Below are 20234 nucleotides of genomic sequence, written 5' to 3' on the forward strand. Positions count from 1 at the left end.
TGTGAAATGAGATCTTTGAAAGGGGCTTTCTAATTTTACATCCCTTTCAATCCAGTGGTGTGGACCAGGTCTTTGTGTGAGCCATGGTGGGGACATTTAACTCCATAGAGGGTGGAGAGTTGATGAGCCATAAATTCTCCCACTCAGCACCCTGTGTTGGGTTTTTCTTTCTTGTAGCTCTTGTGGGACCTTCTGCTCCCTTAAGTCAGACAGGCTGCAGCCAGCAGGGGCCTGGACAGGCTCTGGGAGACCAGGAACCAGGCCAGGGAGGCAGCATCAACTCTTCCTGCTGGGAAGGTGTCGTATTCTTCCCGCTGTCTTAGATCTCGTCCTTCTGTCCTGCAGTGGGCAAGTTATGCAAAGGCAACATTTACTGGGTCCCCCACTCTCCTGGGGCAACATCGCACGGCAGATCTCCGAAGCTGTGACAGGCATTCTGGCTCCTCTTAAGTTGTACAGACATTCTGAATCCCATGTCTTCCCCCCAGAGTTTGGGACCAGCCCTGTGTAAACTCACAGGGTCATCAAAACTGGCTCTCAGGAGATCCCTCTCGGAGTTTTCATTTTCTCTCCTGGAAACTTTTCTTCCCTCTCTGCCTTCAAGTGTCCAGCATCCTTATGCTTGTTCTCCTATTCGCTCTTATGCTCTCCCCTTACCAAGAGATACTCTGCCAGAAAGTTCTTCATGCAAATTGAAATCGATGAAGTTCAAGTTTGCCAAACATTTCTGTAATCTGGACCCTGCTTAACCCTTCAGCCCTGGCCTTGATACAACACCCATGTCACACTCTGGACAGCTTGAATTGAGCACTGACTGAGTCATTCTCTTGGCCCTGTCACCTCAGGGCCTTTGCATATGTTGTTCCCTCTGCCTAAAACTGTTTTTCCAGCCCTCCTTCCCTTTTTCCTGGCTGCCACTATGTCAGCACAGATGTCCCTTCCTCAGGGAAAACTTGTCCTGACATCCCAAGACTAGGTTGGGTACTCATTGCCCTCTGCTCCTTCTGTTCAGTATGTCCTGTTTTCTTGAAAGTCTCTCTCACTAAACCATGAGCTCCTCAAGAAGAAGCATGGTACCCACTGACCGAGTGTGGTCACCCATAAAATATTTTTGAATAACTGAATAATGAATGATGCGCAGGTGGCCACTACTTTTGTTTCTTTCACAAATCTGTGCTTCAACGTGCTTAGCTACTAGGTGACTTTGAGTTAAAATAAAGGAAATCCAATTTTCAACCCTTCTCTCAATGTCTTACATCCTTGGAGAGATGGTGGCTTCAGAGATGAGGTCCCAGCAAAGGAACACTTCAGGAGTCACAGCTTCCAGAATGTGTTTTTTTTTTTTTTTTTTCCAAAAAGGCCAAGTTTGGTATGATTGTCCAGACCCAGAAAATTAATGCAGACCTTTGTGGTAGAGAGTGGCGGACAGTAAAGTGGTTTTGAAGGGTGTGCAGACTACAAATAGAACCCTTTCTGCATATGGATAATATAGAGGATGTTTGTACTACTATGTTGGATAAAATAGAAATCTGACATTAAGACAAAGGAAAAGAGGAAGGGTGTAAGTTACAAACGGAAATAGCTATGATTGAATATCAATGTTATATCAGGCAGTGTCCATATCTAAAGACAAATGGACAGGAATAAAGACGCAGACATAGAGAACGGACTTGAGGACACGGGGAGGGGGAAGGGTAAGCTGGGACGAAGTGAGACAGTGGCATGAACATATATACACTACCAAATGTAAAATAGCTAGCTAGTGGGAAGTAGCCGCATAGCACAGGGAGATGAGCTCAGTGCTTTGTGACCACCTAGAGGGGTGGGATAGGGAGGGTGGGAGGGAGATGCAAGAGGGAAGAGATATGGGGATATATGTATACGTATAGCTGATTCACTTTGTTATACAGCAGAAACTAACACACCATTGTAAAGCAATTATACTCCAATAAAGATGTTAAAAAAAAAAGGCAAATGGAATGCTTTACCTGGTTTCAGTTGAGTTTCATAGACTAGGGTGTGGATTGTAGGGGTGAGGAAGGCGGGCAGGACAGAAGAGTGTTCTGCCATGGCTAAAGGAAGCAGGAAAGCTTGTAAAGCAGTGGGTAGTGGAAGAGGGATAGGCCGCACAAGTCAACTGGGCGATGCTGATTAGTAAGTGGGTGATGGGAAAATGCTTTTACTGCATTATTTTGTGAAACTGTTGGACAGCAGTGATGTCATCCTGTCCTTTTCCCCTAGCTGCACACCCTTCCCCAGAGATGTCCATCTTCCTTGTCATGGACTGGTCATTCTGTCTCTGTATCTCGGTCTCTGTCTCTCTCTTTCTCCCCCCCCCCCCCCCCATCTCTCTCTTCTCCAGCTCTAGGTCTAGTTTTAGTCTCTGGGTGAAACAGAGAGTGCACAGAAGGGTTAGACCGCGTACATGCTGGAACCAGCGTTCGGTTCCTTGCTAGGCCATTGGGAGCCACGCCTTCTGAGGTCAGGGGATGAACTCTGCTTTGAATCTGTTGTTTTCCACTCAGATAAGCAGCTCTTCCTGGCTTTCGTCAGCTCCTTCTTATAAGTGTGATTAACAATAGGTTGATGACTGATGGAATAAATCCATTTGATCAAACCATGAACACTTATGTGATTAACCTCCTTCCAAGGCCTTCCCTTCAGACACTACACAATCGCCCCACCTCGGCACTGCTTGCGGAAACACCTCTGAAACTCATCTTTTGAAGTCACCTCGAAAGGTCTGTTGGTTGGATCTGATGGTTTCTGGGGTGTCAGATGTCTTTCCTTTCATGGTCCGTTTCAACTTGAGGATCAGCCAGAAGTCATGAGGTGACGATTAGGTGACCTAACCCAAAAGTTGCAATATGGCATGAACATTTTTACTTGCTAGAAATTGTAAGATGGTGAGTGATATACTCCAATTTTATGCTGTTCAAAATAAAGCTACTGATGGACTGGAGTCAGTTAGTGTAGAGGTGACATATTCTTGAGGGCATTTTCCTGGAATAAGCCCCTTTCATTGAGGTTCTCCCTTTATCCTGTGATCATTAATCATGGACCCATTTACTGAACTTTTCAGTAGCAACAATTAAAGAGTCATCAACCTAGGTCAACCTGGGCCAAGCTCTATTGCCACTTTGCTTATTTCTTAAGCACAGACTACAGTATGTGTGCATGTATCTAGAACTGACCTGGCTCTTTGAACTTCTCCCCCTCTCCTCTATTGAAGCTTTGCCACATCAGCCCAGATGTCATTTAGGACTATGTTGCCTCTTGGAGATTTAGTTGAAAATGACCCAAACTTCACCCGATGGCCAGTGGCAGAGTCTGGAGTTCTCATTCTTTCTGTGATTGCCTTACTGCTCTTTGTCTTCAATGTCCTGCTTTTGTCTGCATGTTTTTTTTCCCCCTGGCTTGCTCTATGTTGGTTGGGAAACACTGCCTGTCAATATTTTCCACAAGAAATATACACACATCAGGCATTTTACTTTTTTTTGGGGGGGGAGGGGATAGATTTTATCCTAAATATTTGGAAAAAGGATGTATGTGGACTGTATGTGTTTATCATGGAGGGAGGTTCACTGCCCTCAACCATGTGAATCACTCTGTCTCTCTCTCTCTCTGCTTTTTCACATACTGCTGGTCCTTCATCCTTCTGACACTTTCTACTCCGTAGCCTTACTGGGATATTAGAGAAGATTAAACCAGCAGCAGTAATCCCCAAGCTTATAATGGCTCCAAGATGATAGAAGGTGACCTGCTGATTTCAGGTCCAAAGTGGTGTTCCTGACCCAAGAGTGCCTTCTTCTCTTATTCAGCTTCTGATTCAGTATCTTACGCTTCTTCCATTTTTTTGGCTTAGCCATTTTCAACATACTGTTTCCAAGGTCACTGTGCCCGTATGCTGGTGGGAAAAGAAAGGACTCTGAAAATGGTAAACATCACTCTGTTCGTGTTCTGTTGGCTAGAACTCAGTCAGATGGCCATGACTGGGGAACTGGAAAGTTCTGTCTGTCTGGCTTCCCTAGAACCGGAGTGTGGTAGGCGGACTCTGAGATGGTCCCACGTGATCCTTGCCTTTGAGTATCCATGCCCTTGTGTAACCCCCTCCCTCAAGTCCCTCAAGCACTGCTGGACCTGTGATTCACTTATAATGAATAAAATACAGTTAGGGTGATGGAATGTTACTTCCATGATTAGGTAACAAAAGACTGTGACTTCCGTTTTGCCAGCAGCTGGCTCTTGTTGGCTTTAATGAAGCAGGCTGCCTGCCATGCTGGGGGGGCTGCCGCCCGCATCCTGCAGACAAGAAACCAAGAGCTGCCTCTGGCCAACAGCCAGCAAGGAGCTGAGACCCTGAGTCCAACAACCTCTGAGGAACTGAATCCTGCCAGCAATCGCTGAAATGAGCTTGGAAACAGATCCTTCCTGTCTGAACCTTGAGATGCCTGCACCCAGTTGATACCTTCGTTGCAGCCTTGTGAGACCCTGAAGCAGATAACCCAGCTAAGCTGTGCCTGGAGACTTGACTCACAGAAACTGTGACAGTAAATATGCATTGTTTTAAGCTGCTCTGTTTTGGGTCAGTTTGTTACACAGCAATAGATAACTAATACAGAGAGAAACCTGGATTATGAAGAGCTTGCCAGTTCTTCTCCAAAGGCTTTTCTCATGAGGATAGACTACCACTCAAGGCTGCCCTGATCCCTCAGGGACCCCTAGAATGCTGGCGAATGAAGACACACTATGGCTTGGCCACCAGCAGAAAGCTTTCACATACCAACTGTATTAGCTTCCTGTTGCTGCTGTAACACATTGACTTCACACAGAGGTCAGAAGTTCAAAATAAGTCCTGTGGGGCTAAAGTCAAGGTGTTGGCAAGGCTGGGTACCTTGTAGAAGCTCTAAGGCAGAATCTATTTTCTTGTCTTTTTTAACTTCCAGAGGCCACCTATATTCCTTGGCTTGTAGCCCCTTCCTCCATCTTCAAAGGCTGCAACAGTGCATCCTCAAATCTTTCTCTGACTTTCCTGCCTCCTCTATTCACTTTTCAGGACCCTTGTGATTATCTTGGGCCCACCTGCTAATCTGAGATAATCTCCCTCTCTTAATTTAATCACATCTGCAAATTCCCTTTTGCCATGTGAGGTAGCAGATTCACAGGTTCCAGGGATTAGGATGTAGACGTCTTTGGGGTGGGGGGAAGGGGCATTATTGTATCTATCACTCCAATCTATGATTTTCTGTTCCTTCCTGGTTTCCTGCTATTTAATAAACCACAGCAGTGAAACCTAAGCACCATCAATTCCAGGAGAGACCACATAAACATGGGGAAATTTGACTTTTGTCTCCTGAGTCTCCTGGGTCTATGCTCTCTGCCTTTGCCTCAAGCCTTTGATTCTACCTACTTCAAGGTTAATCTCTTTCTCTTTTTGGGGAACTCCATTTTTAAAGGTGTTAAGAAGATGAACAAATTCTCTGGCACTGGAAGCAAGATAGAGGGTGCTGAGGATTTGACATATGTAGCAACTGAGGTTTCCGAAGATTGAACAATTTATCCAAATTAGGGAGTGGTCGAACTGAGCTTGAATCCTTCTCATTGGCTCTAAAGCTGTTTTTTTCTCTTACTAACCTGGAAGTTTACTTTTAAGGAAGGCAGTAAGAAATTATATTTAGGCAGAGACTAAAGGTCTAATCTGATGTCAGACTGTTAAAAATGGTAAAGGTAGAAATAGGAAGACCTTTAAACTAATAAAGTTTGGAACTTTTGAACAATAATATCCCACTTACAAATCAAACCGTCTTAACTGTGAAACTAAGAAGCAGGAAGCAGACTCATCAATATCAAACATATTTAAAATTTGTGGAGGAAGACGTAAGGTACTAGTTCTCTCCTACACCAGTGTTGTGCAAATTTCAACTCCTCTTTTGATTAACATAAACGTGTTACACTCCACAAGAACCCTGATGTATCTGCCCTGTCTGCTTGAGAATCATGGCATCTTCAGTACATTCCTAACCATCAAGAGGATGTTGTCACATTTTATATTTTGTATTATGGAAACACTTCTTTTTCCAACTGTAAAATTCCACTCTTCTTCTTCTTATTTTTTACATGGTTGTAAAATGTGCCTTTTATGGAACAACACTTCATCCCAAATGGTGGGGATTTCACACAAAAAGGAAGATATATCTGAGCAGGTGGGCGCTCTATAATTATTAGATATGTTTTTTTTCAAACTACTTAGTAGAGAATCCCTGCTCTTCCAGACCTGACAAGGAGTTTAAAAAATGTTTTTATTGGAGTAAAGTTGATTTACAATGTTGTGTTAGTTTCAGGTGTACAGCAAAGTGAATCAGTTATACATATACATATAGCCACTCTTTGTTAGATTCTTTTCCCAGATAGGTATTACCGAGTATTGAGTAGAGTTCCCTGTGCTATCCAGTAGGTCCTTATTAGTTATTTATTTTATATATAGTAGTGTGCATATGTCAATCCCAATCTCCCAATTTATCCCTCCCCCGTCCTTACACCCTGATAACCATAAGTTTGTTTTCTGCATCTGTATTTTTGTTTTGTAGATAAGATTCTGCACAGTTCAACCATGGTACAGTGTGGAGATTCTGTGCTTGGCCTAAGGGTAGATATTTTGAGGGTTGAGATTGTTTGCTCTAGGAAAATATAATGTACTGCTTCTGGAGTAAAAACAAAATTAATAAATGATATAGCATGCAAACCCATCTTGGCTTTGCACTGCTTAGCAGTGTTTTAGTGAGTTACATTCAAAGGAATGAGAAACATATGGATGAAACGTCCCTCGTGGCTACTCCTGGGCTCAGAGATGGAAGGGGGACGTGCTTAACCAAATGCACCGTATTTTTCTGAACACCATTCTTGAGAACATCAGCCAGCGGGGAACTGGTCTTTCTCTTCTGTCCCTAAAAGTGCACACTGGCAAGGCTGGTGGAAGCTCTCGCGTGTCTGAATCTTTGGCAAGGAAGTGGGTGAGAAGAGTGGAGAAACTAGATTTGGACGGCAGTGGGACTCTCAAGGCATGATAGTAGTGAGTGTTGGGTTAGAATTGGGTTTTATTTCTTCCTTTGATATAGAATTGCATGCAAGCAACTGTTCTGGGAAAGTAGATTTCCAATAAACCAGCAGGACAGAGGGACCTTCTCAGAGTCTGGAGACAGTAAGGCAAGAATCTATAAATGAGGGGGTCTCATCAGGTGGAATCGTTGACCAGTTGATTCTGCCACAGATTGGGAATTGAGGTGCTAGGCTCTCTAAATCCAGTCTTATTGCTTTAGTGACAGAGGAAGGCCCCAAGACTCTTTATTTTTCAACTGAGGTAGATGTGAAGACTACCTTTCATGCAATTCTCTCTCTTTGACGCCTCACAACAAGTTACTCAAGGCAGGTTCTCTCACCTGACTCCCATAGATAAGGAAGTTGCAGCTCAGAGGAGAAAAACAACCCACCCAGGGTTGCCTAGCTAGTCAATTTCAGAGCTAGGCCCCCAAAGTATTTCTTCTGAGCCCCATTCCCACGATCTCTGGCCTACAGCAGGCAAACAGTCACACAGGTGGCCCCGCTTAGCCCTCAAGATGCTATGACTAAACCAACAGGAAGCATCCCTGTTTTCATCTCTGCTCTCCCCTGAGCTCAGGGAGCAGGGCCTTCTCCTCCTTAGATGGTCACACTGGTCTCTTTCTTCCTCTTCCCTCTCTTTCCTGCGTGATGAGTCACCCAGTATAACAGTCTCAGTGAATAGGTCAGTGTTTAAAACCAGCAGGACGGATTTCAGGGTGAAAAGTCCACGCACGCAGGTGAAGTTACCTGGCTCGGAATGATGGCAGCATTCGTCTGACGTCTCTGCTTGGTTCCTACCCGTTTTTCCTTTAGCTGATCACACTCACCTTCACAAACCCTGAAATGTCCTTTCTGTGGGGTGAGGATGTGACTCTTCAGTTTCAGGTTAAAACAACCTGGTGGAACCTTAGAGCTGAGTACTTGCTTCTCTGAGTGAGCTTCTGGCCAGAACCTGTAGACACCTTCCCCTGAATTAATGCACCCAGTGGGCCTAGGCCACTTGATCTCTTTTGGTTCTGTGACATTTATTCTACTCTCGATTATTTTCTGTGACTCTTGCTGTAGCTTTTGTCTTGGCGTCTCTAGGACCTGTTAATAACACCTGTTCTTTCTTTTCCCAGTTTGCATCATACCCCCTGGCTTCCCTTAGTTCTAGTCATCTCTGCAATGAGGTGGGCTTGTGGGAGTCAGTTTCTTCATCTGTAAATGGGCATAGCCTACAGTATTGTGGGAAAAAAGAGCCAACATTTAACGTATCTGTCATCATTTGAACAATAAATGGAATTTTTTCCCCCTTTTGCCATTCAAGAAAGTTGAAGTTGAAGTTGAATCACTGCCACAGGATGTGATAGGTCCTGCGGTTCTCAACCAGGGATGATTTTGCCCCCAAGAGACACCCAGCAATGTCTGCAGACATTTTTGGTTGTCACAGTTGGAGGGCAGGTGCTACCAGCATCTAGTAGGTGGAGCCCAGTGTACTGCTACACATCCTACGCTGCATAGGACAGCTCCTCCCAGCAAAGAATCATCTAACCCCAAACGTCAATGGTGCTGAATCCCTATCATAGATGATAAACTGAATGTATATGTCCTTGGGTTGAAAGACATATGAGTACTGCTTTGACTTCTGTAATATTAATATCACTATATATCAATAATAAAACTGATAAAATAATAAAATCCATATTAATATCAATATTCATGTAATAACAAAAACTTAACTATAGATCAGGCAAATGTATCAACGGGTTTAATCATCAGAATACCCCTTTTAAAGAGTTACATTTTTTTTTTCTTAAAACAACACAAATTTATTATCTTATATTTCTGTAGGTTAGAAGTCAGGCATGGGTCTCAGCGGACTAAGATCTAGGTGTCAGTAGAGCTGCATCCTTTTCTGGAGGCTTTAAGGGAAGATTCATTTCCGTACCTTTTCCAATTCCTAGCAGCCGCCCTTTAAGCATAGTTTTTCCTCCTCCATCTTTAGAGCCTGCGACACTGCATCTCTGACCATTCTTCCTCTGACTCCGTTCTCCTGCACCCCTCACTCCAAGGAGTGATTGCATTGGACCTACTCAGATAGTCCAGGATAATGTCCTTATAGTTCCATCTGCAACCTTAATTTGCCCTTTGCCATATAACCTCTCATATTCACAGGTTCCAGGGATTACTCTGCTAATCAGGAAAATCATTTCATTTTTAGAGTTCCTTTTATCGTTCTTAGTTTACCTCTGATGAAAACAAGGCTCAGAGAGATTAGGTCCCTGTCATATTTACTGGACTATGTACCCTGACCTTAAATATCACTGGACTCCACCTCTCATTCTATAAAATTACATCGTCTTTCACTTCTTGGTGTGACTAGGAAGACGTTTGGGACAAAGTGGTGAGGAGCAGGCAGCCAAGAACTTCCCAGGAGCCTGCGAGAAATGCCAGCTGAGGAGCAATTGGAGAGTCAGAAGAATCACACCCACGCCTACTCAGCGGTGAAGTCTGGCCTCTGCGACTGGATTTCCCTCCTGTCAAAAGGGCTGGGAGGGATTCTCCCACCGACCAATGTGGGGATGCGTCGGAGATCCCTCCTTTTCTGTATTAAGTCTACCAAGAGGGTGTTTCCCTTGACAGCTCCTGTCAGGGGTCAGAAAGAGTGAAGAAAGGGTGAAAAAAACTGGAGATAGAAAAGAGCCTGTTATCAGAGTCTCTCCTTTCTTTCTCTGGTGAGGGAGCTGGGTCTCTGAGGCCCCTGATAGTGGTGGCAGACAGTCCATGCTGGGCATTTCAGCTCATTAATAGAAAGGGGATGGGAGGTGGTGCAGGGAGAGATCCTGAGGTCTTCCAGTGCTTTCCTCCCAAAAGTCGTGACTCCCTAACTAGCCATTCATGGGGAGGAAAATCTGGTTGAATGCAGTTTTGCATGGGAGGACTTCCTGTGGCCAGAGGGGTCACGGATACATCAGCAGCCTCTGTTCATTGTGCACAGGCCTCTGGCCATCTGGACCACCCAGGGGCCATGTTTTCCTAAGGAGGGCAGGATGAAGCAGAGGGGCTTGACACCGCAGTCCCAGGGTAATTACCAGATGGCAAAATGCTTTTTTCATTGGATGATTCAGAATAACCGAGCCACCCCAGGAAAGCTAATCTGATTTTATCTTTAGCGTCCAGCTTTTCCCTTTCCAAGACATACCCTTTTCTTTTCCTTGATGGGCAGCAGTGAAGGCTGCCTCTGAAGGGCTGAAAGAAATTGTTTCAGAGCCACTGACAGAGTGGGTGGGTCAACGCCCGCCCCTTCTCCGCTGTGGCCGGCAAGTTTCAGGTCGGATGTGGACTTCCAGAGGGGCGGCACCTCCGCCAGGTACAAGGGCGGGAGGAACACAGGTCCCGGGGGGAAGCGCACCTTGGCCACCCACCAGCTGTGTGACTGTGGACAAGTTCCCAGAACTTTGCACAATGGGGATGATAATTCCTACTTTATAGGGTTAAATAAAACCATACTTTTAATGTTGTCGCAGAGGTCTCTTCGGCTGTCTTCATTTCTTTTCATTCTTTTTCTTTATTCTATTCTGCGGCAGTGAATCCCACCATTCTGTCTTCCAGGTCACTTATCCGTTCTTCTGCCTCAGTTATTCTGCTCTTGATTCCTTCCAGTGTATTTTTCATTCTAGTTATTGTATTGTTCATCTCTGTTTGTTTGTTCTTTAATTCTTCTGGGTCTTTGTTAAACATTTCTTGCATCTTCTCGATCTTTGCCTCCATTCTTTTTCCGAGGTCCTGGATCATCTTCACTATCATTGTTCTGAATTCTTTTTCTGGAAGGTTGCCTATCTCCACTTCATTTAGTTTTTTCCTGAGGTTTTATCTTGTTCCTTCATCTAGTACATAGACCTCTGCCTTTTTATCTTTCTATCTTTCTGTGAATGTGGTTTTTGCTCCACGGGCTGCAGGATTGTAGTTCTGTATTACCATGTGACCCAGCAATCCCACTCCTGGGCATATACCCAGAGAAAACCATAATTCAAAAAGACACATGCACCCCAATGTTCTTGCAGCACTATTTACAATAGCCAGGTCATGGAAGCAACCTACATGCCCATTGACAGATGAATGGATAAAGAAGTTGTGGTACACATATACAATGGAATATTACTCAGCCATAAAAAGGAACGAAATTGGGTCATTTGTAGAGATGTGGATGGATCTAGAATCTGTCACACAGAGTGAAGTAAGTCAGAAAGAGAAAAACAAATATCGTATATTAACGCATATATGTGGAACCTAGAAAAATGTTACAGATGAACCGGTTTGCAGGACAGAAATTGAGACACAGATGTAGAGAACAAACGTATGGACACCAAGGGGGGAAAGTGGCAGGTGGTGGTGCTGTGATGAATTGGGAGATTGGGATTGACATATATACACTAATATGTATAAAATGGAAAACTAATATGAACCTGCTGTATAAAAAATAAATAAAATTCAAAAGCAAAACAAAGAAACAAACAAAAACCGTACGTGATGTGCAGCGGTCAACTCTCAATAGAAGTTAACTCCTCTTCCATTCTGATACTCCACTGGCCTTGTTCACAAACCATCTAACACTTTCCTGATGTGAAGCGTCGAACATAAAGGGTATTAGAATGCCGCGATTTCTAAAAAGGAATGAACCCATTTCTGAGCATGTCAGAATAGGTGGGTGTGCACGCGTGTATGCCATGATGCTTGCTCTTTCTGCTCTCCAATAACCTCCAGCTTCTTTTCTGCCTCGAGGTCCACTGCCCTTTTGCCCATCCTGCCGCCCCGCCCGCCAGAATTGGGTTAAGTGAAGGAAATGGATGTGACAGTACCCCAAGTAATTTTTTGCTTGTAGGAAAGTCTGAATAAAGGTTTTATTTTCTTTCTAAAATATTCTTCCTTTAAAGCTTTTGTTTTGCTCAGCCTTGGGATCGCTGCCATTCCTGCTCCTCAGTGTAAAAAATCAGAAAATAGGGCACGGACCTAGGTATTAGGGAGATTTGATTGCGAAGAGCATCGCACTCTGGTTCTCCCTCCTCCCCCCGCCCCCACGCACACGCCCATTCCCAGCAGCAGAGTCTTTGACCAGCAGAGGGCAGCAAAGCACAAGGGATCAGAGTCTCCGGGACCCAGCCCGGTCCCGCCTTAGCTCCATCTATGGGGCCCCGGTGGGCCCTGAAACCAGCGGACTTGGGTCTAACCCTTTGCTTTGACCACTGATTCCCTTCTTGCTCATACTTACCTGGTGGGTAAATTTTCAGGCGGCAGACTGGCGGAAGGAACATATACTTTAGAGCAAGACAGAGGTTTTAGTCGTGACTGCGTTAATTTCTTGATCTGTAAATAGAAGATAACAATAATAGCTACCATTTGTGGAGTGCTTATTATATGCCGGACTGTTTAAAGCTTTTCCTGGAGGAGAAGATAATACTCGAGCCGAATCTGATTTCAGCCAATTATTCGTGAAAATGGATGGAGAAATAAGGTTACAGTTATTGCCTGGAGTCCATCAACCCCCCCACTTATATTTTAAAAATACAACATTATTAAAGAAAGAAATGAAGCTCCCATAATTTCACTCCTCTGATTTAAACCTATGTTATTGTTGTTTTTTTTCATAGTATTATTGGTTGTCATGCATCTTTATACAAATTTCTATTTAATTGCAAGCACAATGCTTACTACATTTTGCATTTTTAAAAATTAATCTTTCAACATGTTAAATGAAGCATGGGTGAGGAAAGTCATGGGCTCTGAATCACTCTGTCCTGGCTGAAAGTCTTGACTCTGCCCCTTACAAAACCAGTGAACTTGGCTGTGTTACATAATTTCTCTGTGCCTCAGTTTTCTCACTGGTAAAGTACAGCTAATAATAGTAACTAACTCACAGAGTTGCTGTAAAAAGTAAATAACTTAATACACGTTGAGCAGTGGCTCTCAACCCGGAGTGATTTTGCCTCCTGGGCGATATCTGGCAATGTCAGTCAGGAGACATTTTTGGTTGGCACAACTGGGCTGTGGGAGGGTGTTACGGGCATCCAGCGGGTAGAGGCCAAAGATGCTGCTCAGTTTCTTGCAGTGCACAGGACCGTCTTCTACGACACAGAAGCATCTGGCCCCAAATGTCACTAGTGCCAAGGTTGAGAAATCCTGCTGCAGATCATGAGAACAGTGTCTGGCACGTAGGAAGAAATTACTAGATTTTAGTTATTATTATTTCCTAAACCTTCCAAAGTCTGTCACCTGACATTCAAGGATAAGTGTGATCGCAGCCAACCTTTCTACACTTCTCTCCGGTTTCTCCCGTCTACAAACCACAAACTCGAGCCAGATGGTCTACTCAGTGTCCCCTGACTCTGTTGTGCCCACCCTGAGCCTGCCTCTCTGTCCCTCTACCTGGACCCCGTTTCTCCTCACTATGGCAATTCCTATACCTCCTTCCAGATCTGTCTTCCTATGAAAGCCCCAAAGAGATTTTTCATGCCTGGGAACCCGTATGGCCCTTTGTTGCAACCATTCCAATGATGCCTACGTGCATTTCCTTCTGCGTGAGAAGTCCTGGGCCACTTCGCACGGAGTTTACTCTGTGCCAGGCACTGTGCAAAGTCCTGGGCCCACCACACTTAAGAAGATACAGTCCTGAATCGGGAGACTGGGATTGACATATATACACTAATATGTATAAAACGGATAACTGATAAGAACCTGCTGTATAGAAAAATAAATAAAATAAAATTCAAAAATTCAGAAAAATAAAAAGAAGATATAGTCCTATCTGCAGGGAGTGTTCACATGATCTAGTATATTGTAGGTGCTCATTAAGCACCTGACAGAGCCTATGAAGTGTAATGGAATTAATTTCGGAGTCTGGCCCACGTGGGAAGGGTTAAATCTAGGCTCTGACCTCATTAGCTGTGTGACCTGGTTTAAATGACTGATCATTAGACTCTCACCTTGATAATGGGCGTGATAAAAGGTATTTCAGTGTGGGGTGTGTGGATTGAAGACTTAGTCATGGTTTAAAAGTGTTTGTTCTTTTCCATCTTTGTCGATGGGTTTGATTTACAACTGTCCATCTATCTTCCTGTCCGAGGGCATTCCCTCATCTGCCCCCCCCGCCCCCGCACCTCCATGAGAGCCAGCTTCCTTCTAGTAAACTTTCATCCCCTGACTCAGGTTGCTGCTCAGCTGTTCTGTTTAGGTTGCTTGTCCCTGGTGTTGAGCCAGGGCTACGGCTCTTAAGTAAAATTCCAGGAAAACGAAGCCCTCAATGGAGCTGTGCTTGGCCGAGTCTGTGTGTTCCCTGCTCCTTCTCTTCTGTGGATCCAAGGCACATTCTGATTCTGAGGAGATTCCTTCTGGGTTGTGTCCACACAGTTGGGGGTAGAAAGAACACACCCCCATTGGGGAGATGCTTAATGTATAGTACAGATGACATGTGTTTTAACTTAACGGCATCTATCATCTGCTCTGCCGAGTCAAAAAATATGCAAATGTTTTTGGTTAAGCTGTTCCTTAGGTTTTGCATTTGCAAGACGGAGGGCTCGGTGAGAGAGGACTGAAAGGAACAAGATGGTGACAGCCAGAGGTGAGGACGCTTTTACATCTGATTGTGGCATGGATGTTTTTTGGGTGGTTCCAGGGAAGTCACTCACCCTCTCTGGGCTTCTCAGGTAGTTTAGAATAGACATTGGAGTTAGGCTGACCTGTGTCTGCTGTGTGACTATGCTCAAGTTACTTAACCTCTCTGAGCCTCAGTTCCCTCCTAGGTAAAATGGAGATAGTGGCAACATGAATAACAACAACAGAATTGTGGGAATTAACTGAGATCAAGCTCAGAGAATTTTAGAATAGCACCATAGACGCTGTGGGGGTCCCATCCATCCATCCCATCCTACCCTGGAGATGCTGGAACACCGACAGGTTCCTGTGTATTTCTTCCTGAGGGTGGTCTCTGTTGTTGGGAGGGTGCGCAGTTCATATGTGTGACAAGCTGGGAGTGCCAAGGATTTAATGCTCCAGGAGTGACCCCAACCAGGGTGGGGCAGGAGTTGGTGAATAAGTTCCCCAGCCTCCTTACCCCTCGGTGGGACAATCCCAAGATGTCTCACTTTCTCATTCCCTTGCGATGTCCCTGGGGATCACATCCCCAATGAACCATGCATCCCAATCCTTGTCTCAGGCTCTGCTTTTGGGGAAACCATAGGCCAGAGATACCTATGCCACACGCCTGCTGTTGGTGTTAAAATGTGAAAGCACTTTGAAAATAACCTCCACAGGTAAGTATTAATTCCATTTCTATGGAGGGAATATGCTGCTGTAATTTTTCAATCAGTGACCATTACAGAGAAATTTCTTTGGGATCTGCAACAGGCTGGTTGCAGCAGGTGAGATAACTGTAGCGTGGGTCCCTTTTTGAGGCCTAACCTGGACACTGATGGGCATTGCAGGTGTGGAGGTTATGGCTGAACCCCAAGAGTGCTTGGGGTACATGATTATGTTGACTTTTTTGATCAAAAATCCACCTCTGATAATACATATAAATTTGGTTTTGTTATATGGAGGGCAAAACGGTCAGCAACATGTTACTTTCAGCATACAGGAAAGATGAATGTGACAACAGGGTTATTCACAGGGAATGTAGCTGATTAACGATGGCCACAAGCTCTTCTCCCATTGAGTGGTGGGGTCTCTTCCCCTCCCCTTGGACTTATGTTGGCCATTCTGACTTGGAACCCACAGAATGTGCAGAAATGGTGCCGTGTGACTTCAGAGGCTAGGTTAGAAGGAGGCATGCACCTTCTGAATGTGTCTTCTGGAATCCTTGCTCTTGGTCACTGCCTCTTGCAACCCTCAGAACCCATCCTCCAGGATGAGAGAACCTCAAGCCACATGGAGAGGCCACATGGGGGTGCTCTGGTCGAGTGTCCTAGCTGAGTTCTCAGCCTACTGCCGGCATCCACTGCCAGCCACAGGAGTGAGATATTTTGGGCATCAGCCCTATGGAACTTTCAGACGACTATAGCCCTAGTCAAATTCTGACTGCTGTATACACGAGATCTCAGCCAGAACCCCCAGATGAGCTCCTCCTGCATTCTGCAGTCACAAAATCATGAACATGGTGAAGTGGTTGCTTTGAGCCCCTGAGTTTTGGGATAATTTGTCATGCAACATAGATAACCAGGTGGGGAAGAATGGATTAAAGAGTGGAATGACACCACAGGAACATTTAATTTATGTTAATTAAAGCATGTATTTTGTGTGCGTGTGAGAGAGAGAGAGAGAAATTTAACTAGTGTGGCACTTTTCGTTCTATCAGTGAGCATATGACATGGAGTGAGAGTGACGTGGGTGCCAGGAGTCATCTTTTTGGTGAGTCGGTCTCCCATCTTGCCATACCGGGTATGATTCCGTCATTCAAAGTTGTATGTTTCCACACATCATGGTCCCTAAAAGCAAGTTGTCTTTCATCTGGTGCTCAAATAAGAACACAATACTATGTTCTTGATCTAGAAGAAATATAGTGGTGTCATATTTCCTGGGACATGACATACTAATTTGGAGGACATGATGTCCTCCAAAGGGAATTCCAGTATGAAGTTTTAGCCTCACGATTTGAGTTCAGAGGTTGCCCTTGGCTTTGATATGGACCAACTGGATTTATTTCTTTGCACCCACCACAGTGCTAAAATAGTGTCTTCACAGAGCAGATGTTTGTTAAATATTGGCTGATAAAATGACTTTTGGATCCTAGGAAGATCTCATGAGGCGTATTCACAGTGAAAGTGTTGGTTCATTGCCGATATTCCCACTATGGTTAATTACAATAGGGAATTTGAAGTTTCTTCCATTCTGATGACTGTCACTTGAACCAGAATTTTTCTATACTAGATAAAACTTTGACCATGGCCAGGAGTATCTGCCAAAGATAGGGAAATATCAATAGTATGGAATGGTAGGATTGTGTAGAATTCAACTACGATATTTATTGTCATTTTCTAAGGTAGGACCTAGGATACAGGTGTCATCTTGACTCTCACAGTCCAGAGTGAACGGTTTGATTAGGAAGGCAGACAGTGAACAAGTATTTTCAAATGTGATGAGTCCTATCCAAAGTGGTGCTATGGTAGCATAGAGCATGAGATGTAACTTAATCTAGGAGGTAAAGGAAAGCCGCTCTGAAGAAGTGACCCTGAAGGATGAGAAGATATTGGCCAGGTGAGGGGAAATAGGAAAATGTGTTCCAGGCAGGGAGCAGAACGTGTGCAGTTTACACCAAGGGATGGCCAGCCTTTTCTGCAAAGGGCCAAAGAGTACATATTTTAGGCACTTTAGGCCTTATGGTCTCCATCGTAGCTGCCCTGCCATTGTAGCTTGAAAACAGCCATGGAAAACTTGTAAACAATTGGGTGTGGCTGTGTTCCAATAAAACTTTATTTACAAAAACAGGTGGTAGGCCACATTTGACCCAGGGGCCATAGTCAATGAACCCCTGATATAACCCTATGAAGCAAGTAACAGCACTTCCATTTTACAGATGAGGCTTAATAGCACAAAACTTGTAAGCAGCAGACTTGAAGTTTAAGTTCAGTTCACTATGACCCCCAAACCTCTGTTCTTTCAATCATAGTATGTATCTCCTTTCTAAAACATCTTTCCAAAGGTTTCCTCAGAGCAGCAGAGCTATATAACTGTTGATCACCAAAATGCCTGGTACACTGTGCTCCCCTGCTGACCATAGTGGCTTGATTAGGAATGGCTAAATGATCAGTGTTATGTACTCTTCAGGCTCTATACAGATTATTCAACGTGTATTTATCTTGCAATACGTATTATTTTCATTCATTGGCAGTGGCTAATTTTAGGTCTATTGTGGTTTGCTGCCCTTTCAATAAATCACACAATCGAGTCATTGTCCCAAGAGTTCTGAGAGTCAAGTGTTTCCTCTGGCACAGCTCTTTATCTGATGTTAGTACTGTTATGAAAACACTTTCGGAAGTCTTGGTATTTATAGGCAACTTGTTCCTCTGGTGGATGTCTGGGAAAGATCAGGATGTGCAGGGCTGGCATTGTTGGAGTCCTTTTTTCCACATTAATCATCTACTTTGATGATGTTCTCTATGGAGTTGTAGGCATGCTATTTCATATGGCTAAGGTTACCTGGTTTATAGCATTTTAAAATTGATTTTATTCATGTTTCGACGGTTCTCCTTAGGAGCACGCAGGTCTTTGGATATTAAGTTATAAATGTTTCAACATGCGTCTCTGGGGTTGAGTGAATGGCGGAGCGTTTGGATAGGAGTTGTCGATGCTCTGCTAGGACTTCCTGCTTCAACTGGAGGGTGGACCAAGTAACCATGAATGTCACTCCGGCCCCAGATCCTTGGGGTCCAGTCTGTTTTGAGGTGATCTAGGCACTTCTCTGTCTCTCTGAGTTCCTTCCTTCCTTTGACAAATATTTATTTGACCCAGGTGCATCTGACACTGGGCAAGGTTACTGAGCAAAGAAGAAGGTCTTGTCCTTATGGAGCTTAGAGTCTAGTTGGGGAGACTGTTGCCAGATAATCACATCAACGAATAAATATCTGCAAACTGAGATGAGTCCTTTCAAATAAAGGAACGTGGCACTGGAAAGCAGCCTGTCTCAGACTGGGTGGCCAGGGAAGTTTCCCTGAGGAGGAGATGCTTAGGCTGGGATCTAATGGATGAATAAGAAGTAAAAGCTAGATGAAGGTGGGACTCTAGAACATTCCAGAAAGAAGCAAGAGCATGAACAAAGATGGCATACAACACACCAAAAGGAGGCCAGAGGGTTTAATGCATGTCTCCCTGCTCACAGGGAGAGTTACCCCTCTCTGAGTGACCACTGGAAGGCCAGGCTCTGTGCTCCTACTGTTGGATGCTGGGCAAAGATGCTGTAAAACCAGGTGAGGCTGTGCTGGTCCCATTCATCCACTCATTATGTTCTTGGTCACACTTCCAGACTGGATTTGACATTATCCATGAGAAGTTTGTGAAACACTCTTCTACCTGGCAGGGCCTGGGGCCCAGAGTCTCTGCTGATGAAGTGTTTCCTAGGAGCTTGGGTTGGGCATGGGGATGGGCTGGGGGATGCAGTGTCCACAGGTAGTCTCAAGGTGGCCTCTGATGGACTGTTCAAGCCCACCTTCAGTTTGAAGGGGCTGGGAGGGAATTGAGGATGACTGACAAGAACACAGTTTTAAGGCAAAAGGTGGGAAGCCAGGACAGCTAAAGTTCAACGAACTTTAGAGAGGGTGGCTGCATCCATGTTTTAGAGGACACTTTCTGTCCTTGACAGGGGTTGGGGTTGGGAGAAGTGGGGAAATATTAATCAACTATGAAAGCTAGACTTTGATTAAAATCAGACTTTTCTTGGAAGAAAACAGCTTCAGCAATCCATCTCTTCCTTTCAGTCCCTCTTGGCTCTATCCATCAAAGCTTATCAATAATCTATTCCCACCAAGAGTTCTAGGTCCACAATTGATCTGATCAGGCCCCACTAGCAGCTCCCTTCCTGGAGGAGTTGATTATCGTGTCACGTGATTCCATGATGGTTCCACCTGCAGCAGCCCCTTCATTCTCTTTTACGTCACTAAGATGTCAAAGATGTGTGGATTTGTACTTTCTACGTTTTTGTCCTTTCACATCTGAGTTACAGTTGTTGAAACATTGGCTGGGCTCTGTTTCTGTCCTCTTTCTCAGACAGGGGCTTTTTCAACCTGATTTAAAAGAAAAATACACATGAAAGTATCTTGCTCAATGCCTGGAACATCGTCAGTGTTCAGTGAATATCAGTTTGCTTTATTCCCGGAGCTGGGCTGGCTCTCTCTCATTCCCTGTGTTTCCCCTGTGGACCTTTCTCCCTTCTCCTCTGATGTCATCACTTCTCCCATCCGGCTCATCTTCCACAAGCATTCATCTTGGTCTGTGCTCTCCACTAGGCTAGTGGCCCACACCAACAGGAAAGCCTGGAGATGGAAGGAACCTTAGGTATCACACAGCTCCGCCTCCTTTATCCGAGATGGGGACTCCAAGGCCTACGGAAGACAAGGCACTTGGCGAAGTTGCACAGTTGGTGTATGGCAGAGCCCGCCGAGCACTTCCAT

Source organism: Stenella coeruleoalba (genome assembly GCF_951394435.1).
Source record: "Stenella coeruleoalba genome assembly, chromosome: 17".
In the NCBI taxonomy this organism is placed as follows: domain Eukaryota; kingdom Metazoa; phylum Chordata; class Mammalia; order Artiodactyla; family Delphinidae; genus Stenella; species Stenella coeruleoalba.